At 41.1% G+C, this 21,890-nt stretch overlaps 1 protein-coding gene across 5 annotated transcripts in view; it reads left to right on the plus strand.

The window, feature by feature from the left end:
- Positions 1-21,890, plus strand: part of Znf148 (zinc finger protein 148) — a 122,983-nt gene that overhangs the window by 12,055 nt on the left and 89,038 nt on the right. Inside the window, exon 1 of one of the 5 annotated variants that reach the window (XM_021184868.2) lies at positions 7,047-7,155. The exons of the other annotated variants lie outside the window; for them this stretch is intronic. The gene's annotated coding sequence lies outside the window, so the exon portion shown is untranslated. Of the gene's footprint in view, positions 1-7,046; positions 7,156-21,890 lie in introns of those variants that run through there. 5 annotated transcript variants of the gene reach the window in all.

Genomic DNA, 21,890 nt, shown 5'->3' on the forward strand with positions numbered 1-21,890 from the left:
GGAATCTTAAGACATTCTCCTTGTGTGATAGAGACATAACTGGAAGGCATTTACAAGGCTGTGGCAGAGTGTGAAGTGTTGAGGATGTAAGTTGGCAGTAGTAGCAGGAATAAGGGGGCTGGTGAGATGGCTCAGCTCTTCCGGAGGTCCTGAGTTCAATTCCCAGCAACCACATGGTGACTCACAACCATCTGTAATAGAATCTGATACCCTCTTCTGGTGTGTCTAAAGACAGCAGTGTACTCACATAAAGTAAGTAATAAATAAATCTTAAAAAGAAAAAAAAAAAAGCCTGAGTGCTGCCGTGCTGTTAGCAGGAGGAAATGTCAGTCAGTTAGACTGTCTCAGTGGTCTGAGACATTGGGCAAGGTGTAGGGTTGTACCTGTAGTCCCAGCACTAGACTGGCTCAAGTAGGAAGATGCAATGAATTTGCTACTCACATAGCGAATTCAGGGATACCCTGGGCTACATAAGGAGATCCAGTCTCCAAACAAACAAAAACAAACTAAATAGGAATATCAAGGGTAGATTATTTAGCAAGAGTTAAAAGTACTGAATGAAGATCCAAGAGGTCCAATAGAGACTTGAGAATACATACGTGGGCTTGGTAGTTGACACTACTACTAGATTTGGTAGGACACTTACTGGTGGTTATGAAATAATTTGGACTGATAATTTAAGTGTTGATTAAGCAATATATGGGCTGGAGAGGTGGCTAAGTGGTTAAGAACCAGGTTCAAGTCCCAGCCCATGTGGTGGGTCATAACTGTTCATAACTCTAGTCTCAGGGGATCTGTCACTCTCTCTTCTCCATGGTACTGCATGCATGTGCACAGATATATATGAAGACAAATACCCATACATAGAAATGTGTTTGTTTTTGTTTTTGTTTTTGTTTGTTGTTTTTTGAGGCAGAGTCTTTCTACATAGTTAGACTGTATCAGTACTTAGGGCTGTAGTGCTATTAGCAGGAGGAAGTGTCAGTTAGACTGTTTCAGTGTTCTGGAACTCACCATGTAGACTTATTACTGGATCTGCCAGTAATGACACATAAACTTATTATTTATTATTTATGACTGGTTAGTCATAAATAATAAAGTTAGGCTTGTTTCCAACTATCTTGTATAACTTAATAATCCTGTCTATACTAGTCTGTGTTTGCCACATGGCCTGTTACCTCCAATTCAGTCATCATAGGTCTGATTTCATTCATGGCTAGGTGGCAAATCTACCTCCCCTTCTCCATTTCCCTCCCAGAATTCCTATCTTTGCTCTACTGCCTTTCCTCTCCTGTCCTGCTATTGGCCATTGAGCCTTTATTAAATCAATCAGAAGGTGATAGAGCAGAGTTTTTACAAAATACTCAGGACAGGTGATTATCCAGTAAAATAACAGTACCAAGGTCCAGCCTGTACTCAACTCTGTGCCAGTACAGAAATCAACATTTGAATAAAACAAAGACAACCTTTACACTGTGCATAAAGAGATTATTTCAACATCTCTGTATAACCCTGGCTGTGTTGGAACTCACTACATAGACTAGGCTGGCCTTGGATGCATAGAGATCCACCTGCCTCTTGCCTCCCAGTGTTCACGTTAAAGACATGAGCCACCCATACCTGGCTTTATAAATACATAAAATAAAAAAGAAATCACATGTTCAGATGCCTTAGGGATAGCAGGTTGAGGCAGAGAGTGACAAGCGAAAGCTCTTTCTGGGGAGCTGAGAAAGATATCCATCCATATGAAGGAAAGGATTGACGTAGTATAAGGTGGGAGAACATTTTAGAAAGTTCCAAGATAGAATTAGCATATTCAAATTTGGGTCAAGAGGAGTGGACTTCACACAAGCAGAGACCAGTTTAGAGTCATGAACCAAGAATCTAGTGTAGGAATGCCATGTAAAAATCATGCGTGTATAAACCAAGACAGGTTGGGCAGTGGTAGCACACGCCTTTAATCCCAGCACTTGGGAGGCAGAGGCAGGCGGATTTCTGAGTTTGAGGCCATCCTGGTCTACAGAGTGAGTTCCAGGACAGCCAGGGCTACACAGAGAAACCCTGTCTCAGGGGGATGGGGTGGGGACAAAACAAAACAAAAAACCAAGACAGGTCTTTAGATGTATGCCAAAGACTTGAGTGGAGGACCTGGTATATAGAACTTGTGTGGAGGGCCTGGTTTATAGAACCTGCCTTTTCTCTGGTCTTCAAGAAGACAAATCACCCGAATGCATGAAGTTTACTTAGTGGACTAAGATGGAAATAGTGGATGTAGGAGTTGTATTGAGTTAACTTTAGGAAGCATGGGTACTTTATTCTGAAACTGGAGGTAACAGATGGATGAAGGAAGATGCAGCATTTAGAATGTGTAAAGAGGATTACAGGTGCCAAAGGTATGATCTGAGACTTTTATGGAAGGACTTGAGTATTTGAGTGGGATTAAGCATTTAAGTATGGAAATGCTTTAGATTAGTTGATGGGATGAATAGTTATATTTAGAATAAATCATGGAAGCTTCAATGGCTTTCTGCTGCTGTTCTCAGTACCCAGTGTGTAAGTGTGGAGGAAGTAGGTGAGAGCATGCGCAATGAGGAGACAAACAGTGAGTTTGGTAGAGGACAGTGGCCTCCTGAGAGGGCAGCACAGAAGGATGGCTAGTCATCGTGGGCGGGGGTTTGTGACGCTAAGTGCCAGGGGAAAGGGGTAAAGCAAGGCACGATGGAACCAGTACTCAGTACATTGAGACAGGAAGACTGAGAGTTCAAAACCAGCCCAAGCTACATCGCAAGATCCTGTTTCAAAAAGATGAGAGGTGTGTGTGTATATACGTGTATGTCTGTGTGTACACACACCTAAATATGGTTGTGGTTAAGAAAAGAGAATCTTTGAAGTCATAAAGCACACTGAGTTGATGGGTTGTTTTCGTGTGTGTGTGTTTGTGTGTGTGTGTTTGTGTAGCTGATGTGGGGTATCTTTAGGAAATGAGGAAGGTACTGAAGAAAGTTTTTGAGCATATTGTTGAGTTCATTGAGAATGAAGGCTAATGGGGCTGGAGGGATGGCTCAGTGGTTAAAAGTACTGACTGCTCTTCCGAAGGTCCTGAGTTCAAATCCCAGCAACCACATGGTGGCCCCCAATCATCCCTAATGAGATCTGATGCCCTCTTCTGGGATGTCTGAGAGAGAGAGAGAGAGAGAGAGAGAGAGAGAGAGAGAGAGAGAGAGAGAGAATGAATATGAATGAGAATGAATGAATAATGGCTAATCTACAACAAAGCAGAATTGAAGTCATTGGAGGAACTATTCCAGAGATTGGTGAATGGTGCAGAGGGATGAAGTGCATAGTGGAAACTTCCCAGCAATCCTTTAGTGATGGAGTAGTAATAGGAGACGCAGAGAGACATTTTCTCAGACTGAAGGAGTAGGAGAATGGAGTTTTAGACATTAGAGAAGCAGTTTATGCAGGAAAGGGTGAGTTTAAGAAGAGGAAGTGAGGCTGGAGAGATGGCTCAGTGGTTAAGAGCACTGACTGCTCTTCTGAAGTCCAAAGGTCCTGAGTTCAAATCCAAGCAACCACATGGTGGCTAACAACCATCTGTAATGAGATCTGACGTCCTCTTTTGGTGCATCTGAAGATAGCTACAATGTACTTAGATTTATAATAATAAATAAATCTTAAAAAAAAAAAAAAGAAGAGGAAGTGAGCCTGGTGCTGAAGAAAGTTTTTGAGCATATTGTTGAGTTCATTGAGAATGAAGGCTTAATGGGGCTGGAGGGATGGCTCAGTGGTTAAAAGTACTGACTGCTCTTCCGAAGGTCTTTGATCCCAGCACTTGGGAGGCAGAGGCAGGAGGATTTCTGAGTTTGAGGCCAGCCTGGTCTACAAAGTGAGTTCCAGGACAGCCAGGGCTATACAGAGAAACCCTGTCTCGAAAAACAAAAACAAAAACAAAAAAACAAGAAGAGGAAATGGTCACTGGAGTCTGGTCAAGAGGTGAAAAGTCTCATTGTGTCTGAGGTATGGGGTTGAGAGAAACAGATTTTTTTATAGACACTAGTTCTTTGATTTTTCTGTACAAAGTAACATTTGTAGAATCTTAACCCTTCATATGTAATATTCAGATAAACTTATTTGAAAGATATGTAGATTAGAAAGGAAACATAAATGAAGTAGAAGTACATCAAAGATGAGAGGAAAGGCTTGTATTTGTTGACTGTACAGCATGGACCAGGGCTTCCCCCCGTTTTTTTGTTTTTGTTTTTGTTTTTTCTTCCTTGAGGGATGGGCAGTAATAGTCTAGGCTGTCCTTGAACTTGCTACTGATTCTCCTGCCTCTACCTCTCAAGTGCTAGGCCTACAGGTCTGTGTAGCACATGTGGTTTTATGTGGTACTTGGATCAAACCCAGGGTTTGGTACATGCTAGGGATGCACTTTAGCTACTGAGCCATACTCCCAGTCAGAATATAGACAAGTTGTTAGGTATGTCAGTAGAGGCTAGATAGCTCAGTGCTTCTCAGCCTGCGTGTCAGGGTTCTTCCCGCAAACTTCTACCTCCAAAAATAGTTATATTAGCAATTCATAACGGCAACAAAATTACAGTTATGAAGTAACAATGAAAATAAATGTTATGGTTGAGGGTCATCACAACATGAAGAGCTGTGTTAAAGAGTCACAACATTAGGGAGGCTGAGAACCACTGGGTTAAATGCATAGACAGGAAATGAACGAGGAGGTCAGAGAGGAGCGAGGAGGGGAAACAATGTAGAGAAGATGTGCTAACCGAGAAACACTACTGTATATAATGAGATCCAGGGTGGATGCAGCAGGAAAGGGACAGGCATCCTGCTGAGGAACTTAAAATGTCCCCTTGGTATGTCATGCCTTTTTTTTCTCACTTTCAATCTTTCTTTTTATTTTATTTTTTTAGCTTTTAAGTAAGACTCACAATCTTATTTTTCACTAAGCTGGCCCGAAACTGTGATTCTTGAGTCTCAGACCCGTCCTTCTCTCCTCAGTGGCTGGGGCTATGTGCATTCCATACTTATGCCATATACTTTCTATTTTAGATTTGTTTATTTTATATATATATGTGAATACACTGTTGCTGTCTTCAGACACAGCAGAGGAGGGCATCTGATCCCATTACAAGTGGTTGTGAGCCACCATGTGGTTGCTGGGAATTGAACTCAGGACCTCTAGAAGAGCAGTCAGTGCTCTTTACTGTTAGGCCATCTCTTCAGCCCTGCCAGACATATACTTTCTTAGTTTTGGGAATTTGCTTCCCATTTATTACCAATGTATAGATGCCTCACCAACACAATTCTAAATATGTTTTCTTGGCTTGTTTCTATTTCTTTAAAATTTTTTTTTTTTTTTTTTTTTTTTTTTTTTTTTTTTCCGAGGCAGGGTTTCTCTGTGTAGCCCTGGCTGTCCTGGAACTCACTCTGTAGACTAGGTTGCCTGGAACTCAGAAATCCTCCTGCCTCTGCCTCCCAAGTGCTGGGATCAAAGGTGTGTGCCACCACGCCCAGCTTTCTTTAAATTTTTGATAATTTTGTACACATATATTCTAGTCTTATCTGTGGAACATCTTTAAGGCATTGACTTACTAATCCTAAAGACAAAATATAGTTTAAATGGAAACTTTGCCACCAAAAAAGAAGTCCTTTATCTTCTATATACTTACCATAATTAATGATATTTAAGACTAACACCAGGCCTCTTATTTGCTTGGATATCTGCTTCCAAACTTAGCCTGCCTAGCCCTGTAATAGTACTCATTTTTCTCTGTGTAGCCCTGACTGTCCTGGAACTCACTTTGTAGACCAGGATGGCCTCAAACTCAGAAATCCGCCTGCCTCTGCCTCCCAAGTGCTGGGATTAAAGGCATTTGCCACCACTGCCCGGCTTTGTCACCTTTTCTTTTATACTATCAAGGATTTAATATTTTTAGAAAGTATTTATTAGCGTAAGTGTGTGTTGATATCGAGGTTAGAGGGTAACTGACCCCACATTGCTGTGGGTTTGGGGGATGAGTGATTCAGAGGACTTCTTAGAAGTTTTTGTCTGTGGAGCCTTGCACTCACAGAGATCCACTTGCCTCTGCTTCCCTAGTGCTGGGATTAAAAGTGCGTACCACTGTCACCAGCTTAGAAAGCATTTTTAAAGATTTATGTTCAGTTGTTGAGGGCAGGGTGGGAGATAAAGTGATTGGAGATACAACTCAACGGTGGAGTACTTGTCTCGCATTCCTGCTGGAGGTTGGAGTCTACCCCGGGTACTGTAAAAAGGAGAAACAAGGGCTGGGCCAGACCTAGGAATGGAGTTATAAAAAAGACTCCTGGAATAATTTCACAGAATGTGAAAGAATAACTTTGAGAGGATGATGGAACAACGTGGAGAGTCTATGATTATTTGGCAGGAGCTGGTACAAATTATAAAAGTTAAATTTGGTGAAATTTTGAATAGCTAAGTGGAGTGTTATGGAAGAGACTTGGGAAACTTGTTAGGTAAATTTCAAACAATTAAGTGGAAAGATGGGTTACAGAAAAATTCCTGGAGGAAAAATACAGTTCTTATGTTGAAACCAGAGGGAGGGAAGCCTGAAATGAGAAAATGAAGGGATAGAGAAGTGAGAGGAAGAGGGAGGAATGAAGTTATTGGAAGGTTTCTTCCTATTTAAGGCAGTGTTCTGCCACGTGCCTGGTACCTTCTGATGACAGCTCAGTTTGTAAGGGTGCAGGTTTTTACCAAAGTTCCTGAAGCCACACATTTTTCATTTTAGACACCCAGGAATAGGGAGTCCTAAAGTTTCTTGGGCTTTTGGAGCTCTGGACAGGTTGGGGAGCTTGGCCTAACGAGTCGAACGGCCAAGGCAAGCCGAGCTGAGCTGAGCCAAACAGAGCCAAGCCGAGCTTTGGGCCTGCGGGACCCACGCGCTTGCGGCCAAGGAAGGGAGCAAGAGAGCCGGGAGGCGGAGCCTTTTGTGTGCAGCGCGTGCGCCGGAGGCCTCCGCTGCTGCTTCCGGATCGGGGGTGCGCGCTGGCCCAGACTGCCAGTGTGCCCCGGTATAGTGTCTGTTCCAGTGGGGCCGCCGGGGCTGCTACTCCTCCTGTTCGCTGCCCTGTGCTTACAGCTTTATGGTTCGTGAGAAGGTCAGGCTAGAACTTGGTCTACAAGACAACTTTGTTTAAAACGTAGACTTATGCAGAGTGTGTGCCACAGTCCTTATGTTGGTTGTGCTGGTAAAACCTGCGAGGTTAGTGGTGAGAACTCTCCTGAGGGCTTTCCAGGGGTAGACCGTGAAGCAAACTTTGTTCTCCACACTGCAAATTACTTTTTTTACAGTGACAGAGAATGGCTGCATATATAGTAGACTCAAAATTAAAGTTAGGGAATACATATTGGAAGCCCTCCACTCCTGAGTTTGTCTTTTATGTAATGATTATGCCTTGTTCAATTTCTCATTTAGAACTTAAAAAAATCAGGCATGATTTTAGAAAGACTAATTTGTGGTGAACAATGGTAAAAGTACTACATAGATTTGAAATTTCAAGTGTGTTAAATGTTGTTTTAAATAAGTTATACAGGATTTTAGAACTCTAAAAATATGTTAGCAATTGCTTTTTGGATGTCCGAGGCAGACCTCAGTTTTTCTGAATTTCTGGATAGCATTATCAGCATGGTATGAGTGTAGAAACTCCCTGTGAGTGCATAGTGTTTTGAGATTACCAGTGTGTTCGCAGCTGGGAATAGACCGGGTCTCTTCTTCCCAGTCTGCTGACCTATCCAAGAATAGACTAATGAAACTGGCTATTTGTTTGGAGGGAAATATGGCCGAATTGGTTTTATAGTAAGCATTAAAAAGCTAAGAAAAATGAATGTGGCAATGTTTAGTTTATTGTTGAAATGTATAAACTTAAGAGTAATTTATTTGCATGGAATTTCTTTGGCCTTTGAAAAAACAACAAAGGCTTGAATATTCCTCAGTGTTGATTCCTTTTATGGGATTTGTGCTGCATTTAAATTTGATTAAATAGATCGATGGAGATACTTGGCATTTAACTGGGTGGATGTATTTTTCATGTGGATATTTTCAGTGGTTACAAGTAACTTGAAAGCTTAGCCTTTTCAGAAATGTCAGGGAAAAAAGGAATTGTGTTAATAGTAATCTCAGTAAAAACCTTCCTGCCTGGCCATTGCACAGGGCTGTGGTGCTAGAACTCAGGGGGCTTGAGGCAGTAGGATCACCACTTCTAGGTAAGTGTAGGTAAGATAGCCAGACTGTCTCAAAACAAGAAAAAAAGGAAAACCTTTGGACCTCCTTATGGGGGATGCTTAACAAGGCACAGAAGATAGAAATGTTTATGACTATCTCCCACAGCTTTGAAAAATATCCAAGTTTAAATTTTATATGTGTATGAGTGTTTTGCCTGCATGAATGTGTACCGGAGGCCAGAGGCCAGGGTGTCAGACACTCTAGAACTGGAGTTATAGCTGATTGTGAGCTGCCATGTGGGTGTTGGGAATTGAACCTGGGTCTTCTGGTAGAGCAGCAACTGTTCTTACCTGTGGAACCATGTCTCCACTCTCTCTCCAACAGCTTGATATGCTCTTACACTATTTGGTTAGTGGCCTTTTTGTTTTGTTTTGGAGACTGGGTTTCTTTGTAGCCTTGGCTGTTCTGGAACTTGCTGTGTAGACCAGGCTGACCTCAACTCTGCCTCCCTAGTGCTGGGGTTTAAGACCTGCGTCACCACTGCCCAGCTTTATTTTAATTTGCTTATTTTATTGGAATTTAGAAAAATTATTTTAGAATATTAGGAATGGAGTTGGATGTAACAAATTGGGTGTATACATATTATATTCATATATAATATATGTTATATATCTTGTATGTTATATATGTAGTATACATTGTATTATATATACATAATGTTATGCCTCATGTAATAAGTATATTATATGTACTAAAGGTATTATGCGGTTTAATATATATTATATGTATTAAATATTTAATATTATTATTTTAATTTTAATTTTTAAGGCAGGGTTTCTTTGTGTAGCCTTGACTGTCCTAGAACTAACTCAGTAGTCCAGATTGGCCTTGAACTCAGAGAGATCCTCTTGCCTCTATCTCCCAAGGGTGGATTAAAAGGTATGTGCCACCAATGTCTGGCTCATAAGTTGTATATTTAGTGAACTGTTTTCATATTATGTAAGCAGTGTATTGTTAGAGGAAGAAGTATCAATAGGCTTCTCTTTATGTTAAATCCTCTCCATGGTGATGCTTATTAAAAATACTCTCAACCAAACCAAACCAAGAACACACACATACACACACACACACACACACACACACACGGAGTAAAAGGGCAAAATACAAGTTATTAGCTAAGCCTGCTGAAAATCATTTTGTATTTATTTTTAAAGTTTAATTATTGTGTAAATGTACATGATGTGTGTGTGGGGTCAGAGGACACCTTTGTGGAGTCAGTCCTCTCCTGCCTGGTTAGAAGGGGTTGAGTTTAGGCTGTTGGGGTTTACAGGAAGTGCCTTTACCCACTGAGCCCAGAAATCATTCTATAGAATCACGTTGATCTTTCAGAATTGAAATGCATGTTAGCAAAGAAAAACAAGAGAAACTCTTGTTAATACTTTGGTTTATAGATGAAATGGCTTTCTTACATTTTTATTAATGTTGTAGACAAATTTAAATAGAGGAAAGAAAGCAAAGTCTTAGAAACTCTACAGTTAGCAGTTGTTGGCCATTCTTGTTTCATCTAGACTTCCACCTATTCTGTTTCCTGCATCTTCCTTATGTATTTCTTTAAGCTTTTCTTTACTTGTGTGCATATCTGCATCTTGGGGATATGTGCACATGCTTGTATATGAGTAGAGGCTGGAAGACTGTGTCAGACCCCTTAGAGCTGGAGGTGGCAGGCATTTGTGGTTATTACATAGATGCTGAGATCTGAACCCCAGTTCTCATGAGCTTTGTAGCAAACACTTAACTGCTGACTCATCTCCTTGCCTTTCCTCTCAGTATTTTGTTTATTTACTTGAAAGAGAAGGTGGGGGAGGGAAGAATGTATGTGTGTATATCTGTCTGTCTGTGTCCATGCGTGCATACACCCATTGCCCTGGCTTACCTGTTGAGGTCAAATGACAGCTTGTAGGAGTTCAATCTTGCCCTCTACCTACAATGTGGGTTCCAAGGAGCAAACTCTCAGGCCCCTAGGCTTGGCAGCAAGTGCATTTTACTTGCCAAACCTGCTGGCCCCACAACTCTTGCTATTTTTAGGATAACTTTATTTTGAAAAAATTATAGGAAGTGGCTATGCAACAGGGTGTGGTGGCTCACACCTGTAATTCCAGCCGGCAGGAGAAACAAACATATTTCTCTGACTTTGAGGGCAGCCTCGTTTATATAGTAATATCCAGGCCAGGTAGGGCTACAAAATCAGACTCTGTCTCAAAAATAAAACAAAACCAGGAGGACTGCTGTGCTTCCTTCATGATGTCAGATACCAAACCCAGAAATCGACAGTGGGACTTTCCCCTTAATAAGAATACTACATTTGTAGTTTTGTTTGTTTAAAAATTTTTTAGACGTACACTGCTTGTGTATGTATAATTTTGTGCTGTTTTTTTCTCATGTAGAAATGTATGTAGTCACTACAGTGAAGATATAAAACTTGAGTCACAACAAAGGCTACCCCTCTTGCCACACCCTGAGATTGTCCCTTCACAACGTGGCTCCCTGACTCCTGGCATCCTGCTCCCCTAGCTCTGTGGGTTCCATTTCCTTGGTATGTAGTGTAAGTTAAAGAAAGACACTTGGTGTCACCCCCCCCCCCCGTGAGAGCTTGTTTGTGGTGTATGTGTGTGTGTGTGTGTGTGTGTGTCTGTGCTGAGGCCAGAGGGAGGACTAGCATTCTTGTTGCTCTTTGTCCCATTTCAGTGAGACAGGGTCTCCTGCTGAACCTTGCAGCAAGGCTGGCCGCCTGCAGTTCTTTCTCCACCCCTCACAGGGCCTGGATTACAGGAATACCTGGCTTTTTATGTGAACTCTGGGGATTTGAACTCAGGTCTTTGTGTTTACAGAGCCAGTGCCCTTATCTGCTGAGCCATCCCTGAGCCCTGAGGGATGTTTAGTGTTTTCCATTGTAAACCAAGGGCTAGTGGAAATTTGTACAGGAAATATGAGGATTTAAAAAAAAAGATTTAATTAATTAATTAATTTATTATATGTAAGTACACTGTAGCTGTCTTCAGACACTCCAGAAGAGGGAGTCAGATCTCGTTAAGGATGGTTGTGAGCCACCATGTGGTTGCTGGGATTTGAACTCAGGACCTTTGGAAGAGCAGTCAGTGCTCTTAACCACTGAGCCATCTCCCTAGCCCCCAAAATATGAGGATTTTATGTAAATAAAAGCCCCCCCCTTTTCTGAAATAGGTGTTCAATGGTGACATGGCTGAGTCGGGTGCTAAGTGTGTATTTAGTTACTTGCTGTGATGGCTAATGGTTTTAATCATCTTTTTATGTTTTTATTCTCTTCAGATTTTTTTTTTTGTGTGTGTGTATGAAATGCTTGATATCTTTTGTTGAATCAGGATAATTTGCTTACTTACTATTGAGTTTTGAGAATTCTTTATAGAACAGTTTTTACTTAAGACCTTTTGTTTGTTTTGTTTTTGTTTTTGGAGACAGGGTTTCTCTATGTAGTTCTGGAACTTATAGAGCAAGCTGACCTTGAACTCTTAGAGACTCACCTGAATGCCTGGTTTAAAGGTGCAAGTCTCCACCTGTCTATTTAAGACTTTTGTTAGATTTGTTCTACAGATACTTTCTTTAAGTCTATAAGCAGAGTAGCCTGCTTTTAAAAAGGATTTTAGAAATGTCATCTTGACAAGGTCTTTAATTTTGGGATCAGATCTGATTTATTTTCATTCATGGAGGGTAGCACGCCTCTGGTGCCAAGGTCTGTAGTCCTTTGCTTCAGTTCTCAAGAAGTTCTTTGTATCATATTTAAATTCATGATTCCTTCTGACTTTGAGACATGGTTGTATGGCTTAGAGGTTGGTTTTGTTTGGCTTCTAGGTATCTAGTCACAACACCTTAGTTCCTCAGTTATCCTTTCTCAGTCGAACTGTTTTTGCCTCTTTGTCAAAATCTGTTGCAATGTGTGTGTTCATGTTGGAGCTCTGATCTGCTCAGTGATCTGTGTGTCCTCTGTCTTCAGGACCTTGCTTACCTGGACCTTGCTTACCGTGTGCTCCTGAAGGCAGGCAGGGCTCCTGGTACTTTGTTCTGGGTCAAGACTATTGCAGCTTCTCTGGCACTTTTGCCTTTTCATATAAAGTTTAGAATCTCATAATATGTGTGAAAAATACCTTGACAAGAGCTTGGTAGGAATTCATTAAGCTCAGTTTAGCATAGATTGCTTTATTATGTAGACTGTTTTTTTTTTTTTTTTTTTTTTTTTTTGGTTTTTCGAGACAGGGTTTCTCTGTGTAGCTCTGGCTGTCCTGGAACTCACTTTGTAGACCAGGCTGGCCTCGAACTCAGAAATCCGCCTGCCTCTGCCTCCCGAGTGCTGGGATTAAAGGCGTGCACCACCACGCCCGGCTTTATGTAGACTGTTAACCAGTGACCAGGAGCTTTATAGAAATTTTAATAAGTCTGTGGTTCAGTTTGGGATGACTTTACTTTTTTATGTAGACTTTCTTTTTTGTTTTTGTTTTGTTGTTGTTTGTTTTTGAGACAGGGTTTTTATATTTGGCCCTGGCTGGCCAGGAACTTAATCAGTAGATCTGCCTGCCTTTGCCTCTGGGGGGTGCTGGGATTAATGGGTTGCATCACCACTGCCCTAGCCTATTATGTAGAATTTCAATCAGTGGCTAACGATTCCTGTTTATTTAGATCGGTCATTTTTGAAACACATTCTAAGAACCATTGGGTTTTCCTTAAACATATTTGAAGGATTTTTAACATACCATTTAATTCATATACTATAAACAGAGTGATAAAGTTTTTAGAATAACACAGAGCTATGTGGCCATCACTGTAATCAAGTTTAGAATATGTAGCATATAAAATATTTAGAATATTTTCACTATCTTAAAAAGAAACTACCCTTATTTCTGCTTCCTTTTAGTGCCTGGAAATCTACTTCTAGGAGTTTGTCTGTTTTGAACATTATCTATCTATCTATCTATCTATCTATCTATCTATCTATCTATCTATCCATCCATCCATCCATCCATCTATCTATCTAGAAGTTGCTGTTAATCTTTATGCTTCTAGGGATTTGTCTGACTTGAACATTCTGTCTGTCTGTCTATCTCTCTCTCTCTCTAGTCCTGGCTGTCCTGGAACTCGCTCTGTATGCCAGGCAGCACTCAAATTAAGAGATCTTTCTGTCTCTGCCTCTCTAGTGCTGGGATTAAAGGCGTGTGCCACCACTGCCTGGTTGTTTTGAACATTTTAATGGAATCATAAAGTGAATGGATTTCTGTGCCCTGTTTATTATGTTCTTACACGATGTAGGATATATCATTAGTTGATTCTTTTTTTTTTTTTTTACAATTTCATAACGGATTTATTTTGTACAGTTTTTTTGCAATGAGAAATTAAAATTTTATAACTGATGTATTAAAAAGAATATCAATGTATTTATTTTCTTTTTTTTAATTTATTTTTTTATTAGGTATTTTCCTCGTTTACATTTTCAATGCTATCCCAAAAGTCCCCCATACCCACCCCCCCAATCCCCTACCCACCCACTCCCCCTTTTTGGCCCTGGGGTTCCCCTGTACTGGGGCATATAAAGTTTGCAAGTCCAATGGGCCTCTCTTTGCAGTGATGGCCAGTTGATTCATTTTTAATGGGTTAGTAGTAACCTATATGAACATACATTTTGTCTATTATCTGATCAGCACTTGGGTTGCTTAGACTTAGGTATTATGAATAATTCTATTTTGAATATATATGCCTTTTTTTTTAGTCTATATTGTTTTTTTTTAAGTAATTTTTTTTCTTTTTGTGTATGCTGTGTGTGTATGTGCATATTTCATGCTAGTGGGCACATTTGTGGGCTTAGACTCAAGGTTAATATCTGGAATTTTTCTGATTATTCACCTACCGTAATATTTAAGCCAAGTTCTCTTAGTCAAATCCAGAGCTCACTAGTCTCATTAGCGAGCTTGCTCTGGGACCCTGTCTCCAGTTTTGGGTTTTGAGGCTGAATTACAAGTGAGCCACCACTCATTTACTCTTGTGGGTTCTGGGGATCTGAGCTCTTTAACTTTGACTACTGAGCTATGTTCCCCATTGTTACCTCTGTAATCCAGCCTAGACCTGAACTCAAGAGACTGAGGGATCCACCACCACACAATGCAGAAAAGTCTTTTTTTTTTTTTTTTTTAAATGGAGACTCTGTAGGTTCTCTACAAGTACATCCCTAACCCTTGTTTTTGGTGTGAGCTTTCGCTTTTAGTTCTCTCATGTGTATGTCTGACAGTATAACTGCTGAGTATAGCACGTCAACCGTGTTCATTCAGTTATCAAACTGCAGAGTTTTCCAAAGAGGCTTTACTATTTTAATTTTCCATCTGCAGTGTATGAGCTCTTCAGTTTTCCTGTATCTTACCAATATCACCTGAACTATACCCCCATCACCCATCCCTTGCTCCTTGCTGTATAGTTCAGATTGAATTCAGTTTAAGATCTTATTCCAGCTTCTCTAGTGCTGGGGTCACAGGGATTTACAGACTGGTGACAGCCATTTTTATTTTAGCATTCTTTGTGGGCCGTGAAGTTTAATGATGTGATATTGTAAAATGTGTGTTTGGTCTTTATCTATTTCCTGGCATGTGACTCCTGAAATGCTTGGAATCTCTAATGAGTTTCTTTTGTATTTATTGAGTGTAGTGAGGTTATAAACTCCTAGCTAGCTTGAGGGGGGGGACTGGTCATAGGAGAAATCTAGGTATGATTTGGGGGTTCCAAGGAAGGGAAGAACGAAGGTTGAAAAGATTTGTTCTTGGACAGTGGTATAGTTTATTCTTACTTAGTGAGACCTTGTTTTGAACCCCAGAGAATTGAGTTTGGGGAACTACGTGGAGGAAGACCCTAGTGCATATTGTGCTGGAGAGATCTCGGAAGCAAGGCCATTCTTTCTCACTTCCATGTGCATATGTGTCTCATCTGAGGTTTAATCACTGTCTTTTGAACGCCTTTTGTAGTAAGTCAATGATTCTGTTTTTCTGAGTTCTGTGAAAAGCTCCAGAAAATTAATTGAACCAGTGTGGGGTTCATGGGAACCCTGATTAACAGTAGGCTAGTCACTAGACAACAAACCTGGGGTCGCATAGATGACATGTAAGGCAAAGCCGCTCATCTCTAGATTTGAGCTGATTGAAAGGTCAGTTTCTTAGAGTTTCTGTTGCTGTGATGAAACACCACGACCAACATCAACTCGGGGAAGAAAGGACTCTAGCTTACACTCTCAACAGGGAAGTCAGGGCAGGAACTCAAGTCACGAACTGAAACGAGACTTCAGAGGAATGTTGCTTACCGCCTTGCTCCTCACAGCTTGCTCAGCCTGCTTTCTTATATCATCTTGGACCAACTGCCAAGAGGGGCACCCTCCCACATCAGTCATTAATCAAGATAGTACCCTCACAAACTTGTCCCACAGGCTAATCTTATGGAGGCATTTTCCTCAATTAATTAAGATTCCCTTTTCCTAGATATGTTTAGGTTTGTGTCAAGTTGACAAAAACCAACTAGCCCAGATGCCAGCTAGTATCTGTTGCAGAACTTAGAGAAATCCCTCCTGTGCTTCTGGTGACTGGGGTCAGAGTCTTTGTGTAGTCTGGATCTCATGCCACGGTTTGCACACAGTTCATCTGGACGGTTTTCTTCACTTTCTTGATGGCATCTTTGAAGTGCAGTGCTTAAGATTTAAAAAAATCCATAGTATAAGATCTATGCTCTCAAAATTACATTTAGAGTATGAAATTAACTAGAAGCAGTGTTGTAAAGCGGAGTCTAGAAGCTTTTCAGTTTTAAGCACTGAAATTTTAGATCTGTGCAGCATAGCTCCTTGTTTTTACTTCCTCGCCCCCTGTCACCCTGCGTGCACACTGCCTTTCTCCTGTGTTTGCTTTAGATCCCTCATATGGTGGAATCATACAATGTCTGACCATCTGTGACTGACTTATTTTACTTAGCATTTTGTTCTTAGTGTTTATTCCTCCTGAATCTTCCTTTTATAGTGTTGAATGTTTGGTTGTGTGTCTCTACAACTTCATTCATTCATTCATTCATTCATTCAGTGGGCACACACATGCTATACTCACACATAGAGGTCAGACACAACCTGTAGGAATGGCTCCTCTTTTTCTCTGTGGGCTCCAGGAATGGAGCTCAGCTTGTCAGGCTTGCTGGCTGCTGCCTTTACTTACCTGCTGTCCCATTTTGAGAACTGGCCCATATCATAAATATTTTCCTTATCCATTATTTGTTGGTGTTCATTTTGTTTGTGTCCATATTTTGGTTATTGTGAAGAATGTCGTAAATACCTGTTTGGGATCTAATTTCAGTTCTTTTGAATAAATAAGTCCCACCTACAGTCGGGTTACTGTCTTTGAAGAGTTCTATAAGCTTCCCTCAGTGGCTCTTACCATTTTGTATTCTCATTAGTAGGGCACAGTGTTTCCAATTTTTTGTATTCTCTCAACGTTTACATTACCCTTTTGATCATGGCCACCCTAATAGGTGTAAGGTAATAATAGTTGGCTGTGATTTTTTTTTTTTAAAGTTAAGTTTCTCTAGTGACTATAGTTTCCATGTTTTTTTTTTTAAAGGTTTATTTTTATTTTCTGTGTATGTCTGTACATATGCATGTGTATATACATGTGCATATGTGCACATACACCTAGGAGGACCAGAAGAGGGAGATGAATTCTGTGGGTCTGGAGTTACAGACAGTTGTGAGTTACCCAGTGTGGGTGCTGGGGGCCAAAGGAAGAGCAGGATACACTGTTGGTGTTGAGCCATCTCACCAGTGCAGTCCCTGTCCCCGTCCCCCGTCCTCCGTCACCCCCCGCCCCCAGCCCCTTTTGTTGTTTGTTGTTTTTTCAAGATAGGGTTTTTCCATGTAGCCTTGGCTGTCTGGAATTAGTCCTGGAATTAGCTCTGTAGACCTGCTGGTGGCCTGGTCACAGAGATGCACTTGCCTCTGCCCCCAGTGCTGTGATTAAAGGAGTGTACCACTACCTGGCCCCTTCATTTTTTTTAATGCATGTGTGTGTATGTTTGTATGTTTGCAGGTGCATGGGTAAACCAGAGGGCAGTCTGCAGTGTCATCCTCAGAAACACCATCTGTTTCCTTTTGGATAGGATCTCTCTTTCGGCTTGCAGCTCACCTCCTGGGTTAGAACCAGTGTCCTTCTGCCTTGCTTTCCCATGTTGGACTTAGAAGCACCTGAGTCTCCAGTATACTTACTGGATTCTGAAACTTGAAGTCAGGTCTTCATGCTTACAAGGCAAGTTCTTCTCTGACTAAGCTATCTTGTGGTACTCTTCCATATTTCTGTTGTCTTTTGGCTATTGCTTTTGGAGAACCATCTGTTTAGGACCTTAGTCCTTTCTTTAGATGCTGGAGGTTAAGCTGAGCTTAACTTGCACATACACACCATCCTTTTGATTTGCTACTAAGCCATACCCCTAGCTTGTCTACTTTTGTTTTGTTTTGTTTTAATCATGTATCTGTGGGAGTTTCTTCTGTAGCTTGAATGTTCCCCTTATCAGTTGTGGTTTGCATATCTTTTGCTGCTTTCAGCAAGGCACCTTTTCACTGGATTGTTTTCTTTGCTGGATTGTAGAATCCTTTCCGTGTGATGTAGTTTCACTTTTCTAGTTTTTGCTTTTGTTGCATGTGTACCTTTGGGGTCATGTCCAAGAAATTATTGGTGTGTCATGAAGGTTTCCTCATCCATTTTCCCCTAGGAGACTGGTGGTTTCCGATCTTCCATATTTAAGCCTCTAAGGGGTGGTGGTAGTGACAGCAGGCATGCTGGGGAGTAACTCTAAAGCCTCGCCACCAAGCTGCAGGGTTTTGTATATTAGTTGCATTGAATCTGTGGATGAATTTGGTCAAGTATTCATCTTAACAGTACTAAAGTTCCTGATCTACAAATGCCAGATATCTGTTTTGATCTTTCCTAATTTCTTTCAGTCAGGTTTTGTAATTTTAGGACCTATTTGTTAACTTTATAAAAGTAGGTAATTTCTATACTTTTTGATGGTACATTAGTGACTTTTCTAGAGCATGCCACCTGGAGCTGTATGCCTTTTACTTAATTTCTTGCTTAATCATTCTAAATTATTCTATAACATTGTTTCTAGAAGTAGCAAGCACAGACATGTTTGTCTTGTTTCTGATCTTCGAAGCACTTACTATTTCAGCATTAATTATAATGTTAACCCTGGCTTTCTGGTAGATGGTGTTTATTAGATGGCAGTAATTTGGTCACTCTGTTCTCTTTCTTGTGTGAAAGTGTGTGTGCATACGAAGGTTTTATTTTATTTAAAACATTTCCACATCTTTTGAGGTGATTGATTAAAAGTAATGATTTGACGTCTAGTTCTTCATTGTTTTGGTGTTGTATATGTCCAAGTTTTCTTTTGCTGTGATAAAACACTAAGATCAAAAGCAACTTTGGCCGGAAAGGGTTTATTTCATCTTACAACTCTCAGGTCACAGTCCGTCACTGAGGGACGTCAGGACAGGAGTCTAGGCAGGCCTCTGGTCACAGTCCGTCACTGAGGGACGTCAGGACAGGCAGTCTAGGCAGGCCTCTGGTCACAGTCCATCACGGAGGGACGTCAGGACAGGAGTCTAGGCAGGCCTCTGGAGGGAGAGACTGAAGCAGAAACCTTGGAGGAATGCTGCGCACTGTCTCTTGCTTTTTATGACTTGCTCACTTTGCTTTATTAAACAATTCAGAATCACCTGCCCAGGGTGCCCTTCTCCTGTGCACTGGGCCTGCACATTAATCATCATTTGAGAAAATGCCCCATAGACTTGTGCCTACAGGCAGTCTGGATGGAGGCATGTGGGGCTGTGGGTATAGGGGAAGAGGGGGGAGGGAGAGAGCCCATGTCCGGCCACAGTTCTTGTGCTTCAGACACAGGAGGACTGCCGGACGCTTTCTACATTTTTTTTTAAATTGAGGTTCTTCTCCCCAAATCTGTGTAGGTTTGTGTCTCAGGTTGCCAGACCCACCCAGCATGTTAGAGTGGTTTTCAGAGCTTGCGCCAGCCTGACATGTTTGAGATAGTTCCTTTTTGCCTGCGGTGCATGGTCCTTTTATGTGTCGGTGGGTTTTCTGGTCTCACATTTTGGTGACAGCTTTACCTATACCCATAAGTGATATGCCTTGTCTTTTCATGTGGGGTCTTTGTCTTGTCTCAATTTCAGTAGCACAAGACTCTGTTTGTTTGTTTGTTTGTTTGGATATTTTCACCAGGGACTCTCAATGTAGCCCTGGAGCTCCTGGAGCTCTATGTAGACAGGCTGGCCTCAGACTCACTGAGTCTTTCCCTCTTTGTTTTGCTAAAAATAAGTGAAAATTTGGTTTCAATTCCTTAGTTAACTATTAGGTAGAAGTAACTAGTGAATCCATTTTAGTTTGGCATTTCTTTGAGGAGAGGCTTCTCGTGAGTCCAATTTTCTTTAATGGTTGTATAATCACTTTCTTCTTGATTGAGTTTTGGTAGCATTCTTAGAGCCTAGGGTCAAATTTAAGAGCATAAAATTGTTTGCAATATTCCCTTATCTTTTAAATTCAGGGCCTGTATTGATAATGCCATTTTATTCTTGATATTGTTTGTAAACTCCCTTTCTGTTAGTTTTATAGAGTGGTGAGGGCTGTGTGTGTGTCCTTTCTGTTAGTTTTATAGAGTGGTGAGGACTGTGTGTGTGTGTGTGTGTGTGTCTTTCTGTCTGTCTGTATAAACAGGTTTAAAGGTAGCCAAGGCTAATCTTGAACTCTTTTGGGGCCTTAATCTGCCTTTAGGCCTTCAACTAGCTGAGGATGACAAACATCTGGCCCTCCTGCCTCCATCTCTGTGGTGTTGGGATTGTAGGTGTGTGCTCCCACATCTGGTTTCTGGGGTGCCGAGGATGGAACATTGGGCTTTGTGCATGCTAGGTAAGCCCTCTAGGGCTGTCTGGCTTATAAATAGATATTTTCTTTTCTTTTTCATTTATTTCTGCTCTACTTGTTTAAAGTTCATTTTACCTTTATGGTGGTGTGAGTGTGAGCGCACATATTTGTGTGTGTGCATGCGTGTACAGAACCAGAGGTCACCATTGGGTATCTTATTCTAATCTAAAATCTTTATTATTTTTGTTTTTTTCTAAGATTTAAAAAACATGTATGTATACATATATACCTGCATACCAGAAGAGAGCATCAGAACTCATTTTATATATGATTGTAAGCCACCATGTGGTTGGTTGCTGGGAATTGAACTCTGGAATACCAGCCAGTGCTCGTAGCTGCTGAGCCATCTTTGAAGCCCCTTCCCCCAAGATATATTTTGCCACTTTAAATTATATATATGCGTGTGTGTCTGTGTGAGAGTATGTCATACAAGTACAGATGCCTATGAAGGCCTAAGCATTTACAGTTGTGAGCCCCCTAAGGTGGGTGCTAGGAACTGAATTTGAATGCTCTGCAAGAGCAGTGTGTGCTCTTAACTGCTGAGCCAACACTTTAAGTTGTTATTTGTGTATTTATTTATGTATGTATATGTGTATCACTCACATTCAACACTACTAGGTTAAGAACAACTTTTAGGAGTCAGTTCTCTGCTTTGGCTATGTGGGTCTCAGGGATTACACTCAGATGCTCAGGCCACACTTGTGGCAAGCATCTTTACTAGCCAAGCCACCTCACTGTTCTGTCACTTCATTCATTCAGTGACAAGCACCTTTACCAGCCAAGCCATCTCACTGGTCTGTCACTTCATTCATTCACCCATTCATCTATTTATATATCAATCCATTTATTGTTATGGCTCTAAGATTTTTAGAATTTATTATTTTATGTATATGGGTGTTTTTGCCTGCATATTAGTTTGTGCACTGCTTGCTTGAGGTGAGCAGAAGAAGGCATCCAATCTCTCTGGAAGTGGACTTACAGATGGTTGTGAGCTGCTGTGTGAGTGCTGCGAGTTAAACCTTGCGTGGTCCTCTGCAAGAGCAACATATGCTCTTAATGTCTGAGCCATCTCTCCAGCCCTAAGGTTTATTTATCTATATGGTTTATTTTATTTGAATGAGTGTTTTGCCTGCATATGAGTACCATGTGAGTATACCTGGTATCTGCAGAAGTTGGTCTTGAATACCTTGGACTGGAGACATGAATGATTGTGGGCTACTATGCATGTGTTGGGAATTGATGCATGTGCGTGAACCTGAACACTGTGCAAGGCAGCAAGCATTTTACTTATTGAACTGTCTCTCCATCCCTCTAAGGTTTAATTTTGGTTATGTGTGTGGGTATATGCATGTGACTGTGGGCACAGGCTTCTGATCTCTAGAGTTGTAGTCATAGGTGGCTGTGAGCCATCTGATTTAGGTTCAAGGAACCGAGGTCTGGTCTGCATGTGCAGTACGTGCTCTTAACTATTGAGCCAGACAAGGTTGCTCAATAGAGCTGTAGGTCACTGATTTGGCTAGATTGGCCACTCAATGAAGTTCAGGGATCCTGCTGTCTTCATTTCCTAAGAGTAGGATTATACACACATACCACAGTGTCTGCCTTTTTATGTGTTCTGGGGACCCAAACTTCTTTTTTTTTTTTTTTT

This window comes from Mus caroli, chromosome 16, assembly GCF_900094665.2.
Source record: "Mus caroli chromosome 16, CAROLI_EIJ_v1.1, whole genome shotgun sequence".
NCBI lineage: Eukaryota > Metazoa > Chordata > Mammalia > Rodentia > Muridae > Mus > Mus caroli.